The sequence below is a fragment of the Choloepus didactylus genome, chromosome 4 (genome assembly GCF_015220235.1).
Source record: "Choloepus didactylus isolate mChoDid1 chromosome 4, mChoDid1.pri, whole genome shotgun sequence".
NCBI lineage: Eukaryota > Metazoa > Chordata > Mammalia > Pilosa > Megalonychidae > Choloepus > Choloepus didactylus.
Genome location: NC_051310.1, coordinates 41,022,333 through 41,029,178, shown reverse-complemented (window position 1 = coordinate 41,029,178; position 6,846 = coordinate 41,022,333). Strand labels below are relative to the sequence as shown.

The following is a 6,846-nucleotide window of genomic DNA, read 5'->3' as shown; positions in this document are numbered from 1 at the left end:
AGAAAAAAAAGTCATCCAAATTGGAAAAGAATAAGTGAAACATTTTCTATTTGCAGAAGGCATGATCCTACATTTAGAAAGTCCTGAAAAATCTACAACAAAGCTACTAGAGCTAATAAGTGAGTTAAGCAAAGTGGCAGGATACGAGATCAACACACAAAAATCAGTAGTGTTTCTATACACTAGTAATGAGCAATCTGAGGAGGAAATCAAGAAAAAAATTCCATTTACAATAGCAACTAACAGAATCAAATACCTAAGAATAAATTTAACCAAGGATGTAAAGGACCTATACACAGAAAATTACAAAACATTGCTAAAAGAAATCAAAGATGACCTGAATAAATGGAAGAAAATTCCATGTTCATGGGTTGGAAGACTAAATATAGTTAAGATGTGAATTCTACCTAAAATGATTCACAGATTCAAAGCAATTCCAATCAAAATTCCAACAGTCTACTTAGCAGAAATGGAGAATCCAATATAATCAAATTTATTTGGAAGGGCAAGGGGCCCTGAATAGCCAAAAACATCTTGATAAAAAAGAACAAAGTTGGAGGACTCACACTGCATGACTTTAAAGCATATTGTAATGCTAACAGTGGTCAAAGCAACATGGTACTGACATAAAGATAGATATATTGACCAATGGAATCAAGTTGAGAGTTCAGAAATAGACCCTTATATCTATGACCAATTGATTTTCAAAAAGGGGACAAAGACCACTCAATTGGGAAAGAAGAGTCTCAACAAATAGTGCTGGGAGAACTGGATGTCCATATGCAAAAGAATGAACAAGGTCCCCTATCTCATACTATATACAAAAGTAAACCCAAAATGTATATCAAAGACCTAAATATAAAAACCGATACCTGGGCATGGGAAACATGGGCTGGGGGCCTGTGCTTGGCTGCTATGCGCTCATGACTCCCTCTGGGCCTCTGCCCTTGCTCCATCCCTGCCCATGGAGTTTTTGGGGGAACTCCAAGGTTCAAGGCAGACTGATGCCCCTCCATCCTCCGTTAGCAGAAATGGAGAAAGAGCCACAACATGGAGAAGCTGCTGAAATTAAGATCATCAGAGAGGCATACCAGAAGGCCTTTTTATTTGTTAATAAAATATTGAATACAGATGAATTGGATCAGAAGGAAGAAGCAAAAAATCTACTATAAGCAAGGAATAGGACACCACTCAGAGGAATTAGTATTTTCACCTCGGGGCCTGAGCACGGGGGCCTGGGTGGGAGTCTGCGTGACAGATGCAACAGAAAATGAAGGAAACACTATAGAACGTGCGTGCCAGACTGGAGATTCTAGAGAAAGGTCTTGCCACTTCTCTATGAAATGATCTTCAGGAGGTGCCCAAATTATGTACAGAATTTTCCCCCAAAGAAGAGTCAGAAAAGCCCCTGGAACCTCAGTCTGTTAGTTCACCACCTCAGCACACTGAAGTAAACAGAAGCACTTCAAATATGAGTTCGGGGTCTGTTCCCAGACCCGGGCCTCTGTCCCCACCATCTCAGAGCCGCCCAGCGGAAGCACCTCCTCCTTACACGCCCCAGGCTGCCGAGGGTCACTACACCGTGTCCTACAGAACAGATTCTGGCGAATATTCCTCAGTGGGGGAAGACTTTTACAGGAATCATTCCCAGCCACCTCCTCTTGAGACCCTGGGGCAGGAGGCCAATGAGTTGATTTGCATACCAAATGGAGTACAGATTGTTTTGGTAACCCCCTGCAGGGGAGGTTAGCGCACCCTCATGTCCTGGGTACTTTTGAATTGTGAGGTTCTTGGATAATTATCTTGATACGGTTCTAAACCGTCCTCCTGGATTTCTTCAGGTGTATGACTGGTTGTGTCCTCTAGTTCCTGATAGGTCTCCAATACTGAAGTGTGCTGTGGGAGCCTACATGTTTCCTGATACAATGTTACAAGCATTGGGATGCTTTGTGGGGGTCGTCTTGCCATCTGAATTACCTGAAGATGATAGAGAACTCTTTGAGGATCTTTTTTTATTTTTATTTTTTATTGAGATTGTTCACATCCCATAGAGCTATCCAAAGATCCAAAGTGTACAATCAATTGCCCACGGTAGCATCATACAACTGTGCATCCATCACCACAATTAATTTTTTTCAATTTTTAGAACATTTTCATTACTCCAGAAAAGAAATAAAGAAAAAAAAAGGAAACTCAAATCCTCCCATACTCCTAAACACCCCCCCCTCCATTATTGATTCATAGCATTGGTATAGTACATTTGTTACTGTTGACCAAAGAGCGTTAAAATCCTACTAATTGTAGTATATAGTTTGCAATAGGTATTTTTTTTCCTATATGCCCCTCTATTATTAACTTCTAGTTATTGTGTCATACATTTGTTCTAGTTCATGAGAGAGATTTCTAATATTTGTACAGTTAATCATGGAGATTGTCCACCACAAGATTCACTGTTTTATACATTCCCATCTTCTAACCTCCAACTTTCCTTCTGGTGACATATGTGACTCTGAGCTTACCCTTTCCACCACCTTCACACACCATTCAGCGGTCTTAGTTATTCTCACAATGTGCTATCATCAACTCTGTCCATTTCCAAATGTTTAAGTTCACCCTAGCTGAACATTCGGCTCATAATAAGCAACTGCTCCCCATTCTTTAGTCTCATTCTACATTCTGGTAACCCATATTTCATGTCTTTGAGTTTACATATTATAATTAGTTCATATCAGTGAGACCCTGCAATATTTGTCCTTACGTGTCTGTCATTTCACTCAATATGTGCCCTCAAGCTTTCTTCATCAACCCATTTCTTTTAAGATGGTTTTGTTCACACACCATACATTCCATCCAGAGTAAACAATTGATGGGTCCCTGTATTTTTGTGTATTTATGTATTCACTACCATCTCCATTTCTTCCACAAAGCAGGCAGAGAGACAAAAGAGAAAGAGAAAAGAAAGAGGGAGAGGAAAAAAAAACATAACAGCTAGGAACCAAAAAGAAGGATAGCATTAAACTGAAGTAGAATAAAGAGTCAGACAACATCACCAATGCCAAGAGTCTCATACCCTTCCTCCCCCATATGCATTTAGCTTTAGTATATTGTCTTTGCTATATTAAAGTAAGCATAATACAATGTTTCTGTTAATGATAGTCTCTAGTTTGCATTGATTGTATTTTCCCCCCAATCCTACCCTATTTTTAACACCTTGCAATGTTGACATTCATTCGTTCTAACTCATGTAAAAACATACTTGTACCTTTTATCACAATCATTGAGCACCCTATGTTTCACCCCACATTTCCTCTTTCCTTCTGGTGTCCCATGTGTTCCTAACTTTCCTCTTTCAACCATACTCACAGTTGTCTTTGTTCAGTGTACTTACATTGCAGTGCTACTATCTCCCGAAATTGTATTCTAAACCTTGCACTCCTGTCTTTTCCTTTCTGTCTGTAGTGCTCCCTTTAGTGTTTCCTGTAAAGCAGGTGTCTTGTTCACAAACTCTGTTTGTCAGAGAATATCTTAAGCTCTCCCTCATATTTGAAGGACAGTTTTGCTGGATTTAGGATTCTTGGTTGGTGGTTTTTCTCTTTCAGTATCTTAAATATATCACCCCACCAGTTCCTTCTTGCCTCCATGGTTTCTATTGAGAAATCTTCATATAGTCTTATCAAGCTTCTATTGTATGTGATGGATTGTTATTCTTTCACTGCTTTCAGGATTCTCTCTTTATCTTTGACGTTTGATAATCTTATTATTAAGTGTCTTGGTGTAGGCCTATTCAGATCTATTCTGTTTGGGGTATGCTTCTTGGATCTGTAATTTTATGTCTTTCATAAGAGATGGGAAATTTTCTTCGATTATTTTCTCTATTATTGCTTCTGCCCCTTTTCCCTTCTCTTTTCCTTCTGGGATACCTATGACATGTGCATTCCTGAGTTTCATGTAGTCATTCAGTTTCTGGAGATGTTGCTCATATTTTTCCATTCTTTTCTCTATCTGTTCTTTTGTGTGTAGGCTTTCAGGTGTCTTGTTCTCCAGTTCCTGAGTGTTTTCTTCTTGAGATATGGTGTTGTATGTCTCCATTGTGTCTTTCATCTCTCGTGTTGTGCCTTTCATTTCCATAGATTTTGCCAGTTGTTTTTTTGAACTATCGATTTCTACCTTATGTATGCCCAGTGTTTTCATTATATGCTTCATCTCTTTTGCCATATCTTCCCTAAACTTTTTGAATTTATTTAGCGTTAGTTGTTTAAATTCCTGTATCTCAGTTGAAGTATAAGTTTGTTCCTTTGACTGGGCCATAACTTCATTTTTCTTAGTGTAGGTTGTAGTTTTCTGTTGTCTAGGCATCTGGTTTCCTCAGTCATCCCAATCAGGTTGTCCCAGACAAGAACAGGCTCAGATCTAGAAGGAGGCAATAGTGTCTGGTTTCCCTGAGGGTGTCTTAGATTGATACACCCCGTGAGGCCTCAAGTCACTATGCTTTTCTGCCCAGCAGGTGGTGCCTGTCAGTCTCCAGACTGGTGTAAGGAGGTGAGGCCCATGGCTATTTTCCCCCAGGCTCTGGGGTCTGGTTCTGAATGGAAGGTGGGTAGTAGAGCTTGGCACCACCTGTTTCCTCTTAGGGAAGGTACACCTCCTAGGGAGATATCATTTGCATTTGCATAGTCTCTCTGCCTGTGCTATCTCCACCCTTGTTTGGGTCAGAGTGCTGGGAACTGAAAATGGCTGATGCTTTCTCCACTGAGCCAAAAAAGGGACAGAAATCCCCCCTTCAGGGCCAAGTGCACAGCCACCCTCAGTTTCACCCATTGGCCAGAGATAGCACCTGGCCCTCTGGGCTCCCTCTCCCTCCCAGAGAGGTCTTCCGGCTCTCCAAGGTCAGTCATCACCAAAAGCCTCTGTCTGCTTGTTGGGGATTCATAGCTTGTATTGAGCAGTCCACATTTGTTAATTAAAACCCCAGTTGAACTGGGCTGAGCTATATCTGCTTGCTCAGATAGTGCTGGTCTCTACCACAGTGAGATTTTGCAGTTTGGGTTGCTGTGGGGGAGGGGGCCCTTGGCTTGGGTCTGCAGTTTTTACTTACAGATTTTATGCTGCAGTCTTGGGCATTCCTCCCAACTCAGATTGGTGTATGATGAGTGGACAGTCATGTTTGTCCCCCAGCAGTTATTCCATATTATTTACTAGTTGTTCCTGGTTGTTTATTAGTTGTTCCAGTGGGACTAACTAGCTTCAACTCCTCTCTATGCCACCATCTTAACTCCTTCTCTCTTTGAGGATCTTTTAAGACAAATGTCTGACCTTTGGCTCCAGGCTAAAAATACTTCAAGTAAAGAAGCTAATCTTAGTCACATTGTACCCTGTGAACCGGTATCAGAAGAAAAAGCAAAGGAATTACCTGAATGGAGTGAGAAAGTGGCTCAAAACATTTTGTCAGGTGCTTCTTGGGTATGTTGGGGGTTAGTTAAAGGTGCTGAATTTACTGGCAAAACAATCCAGAAAGGTGCTTCTAAACTCCAAGAACATATTCAACCAGAAGAGAAACCAGTGGAGGTCAGCCTGGCTGTGACCAGGGTACTTCACCTAGCAAAACAGGCCATGGGAGGAGCAGCAAAAGTGAGTTCCTGGTTGATGGAATTTGCACCGTAGCAAATTGTGTTGGGAAAGAGTTGGCTCCACACATCAAGAAGCATGGAAGCAAGCTTGTTCCAGAGGCTCTGAAGAGAGACAGGGATGGGGAGCTGCCCCTGGATGGTGCAATGGTCATCACAGCCAGCAATGTTCAAGGGTTTTCAACTGCCTGGCAGGGATTGAAATGTGCAGCCAAATGTGTTGTTAACAATGTTTCCACAGAAACTGTACAAATGGCCAGATACAAATATGGACATAATGTGGGAGAAGCTACACATGATGCACTGGATTCTGCCATCAATTTTGATGTGACAGCCTATGATATTGACAACATCAGTGTCAAAGCAATGGTGAAGAAGACTACAAAACAAAAGGACATGCACTCCTTGAGGACTATAAAATAGGTGACAATTCTTAGGGGGGAAATCAAGAGGAAGGGGCTAATGTGTGCATAGCTGGGAAGAAGGATGAGCCAGGAAAGGATGAGCAGAAGGGGGAACCAGAGAAGAGTAAGGGAAAGAAGAAAAAAGCCCTGAAGGGACAGCAGCGAGTCCCCTGCCTTTTGTATGGGTGTGCAGATTTGCTACATCAGCAAAGGTGAAATATTTTCCACAGATCAGCCAGTATTTTTGAAATGTTTTCATTTCTACAAAACAACCATTTCCTAACTCTTGGAGTATGGGTTCTACTTATAAGGAAGAGAATGAATATTCTTGCATCATGCCTTTAGAAAGATACAGTTGTATTCTAAGTATTTTTTTCTAAATGTGGCTAAAATATTTTTACAGTTAAAATAAAACTAAAAATGTGTTATAAACCTTACTAAACCTAATGTTAAACTATTTTTGTATTTGCTATCTTTCAGAAAGCAAAGTGGGAAATTATGTATTTACATAAAATTTGGCATTTAGTAACCTTAATTCTAGTTGTTATCCCTTAGGAGGAAAGACTTAAAATATTGTCTCCTCTTTTTGCACTAATTGCTTTTGTTTCTACATGCTTCCTTCTCAGAATTTTCAGTGTATAAGCTAAACAAAAACTGTGTTCATACACTAATGAAATTCTCAGATAACATTTTAATAGACTTTGTCAAAACAGGAAATAGACTGATCATGAAAAATAAGATGAGCTAGTAAAATTATTTGCTAGCTTGCCTCTGTTAGGAAAAATGGGATGGTCTTTTCTATTTAAAATGAATTCAAA

At 40.3% G+C, this 6,846-nt stretch overlaps 1 pseudogene; it reads left to right on the top strand.

Annotated features, from left to right (window-relative positions):
- The first annotated feature begins 1,031 nt into the window (after nucleotides 1-1,031).
- On the top strand, nucleotides 1,032-6,061 carry LOC119532609 (annotated as a pseudogene).
- The last annotated feature ends 785 nt before the right edge of the window (nucleotides 6,062-6,846 follow it).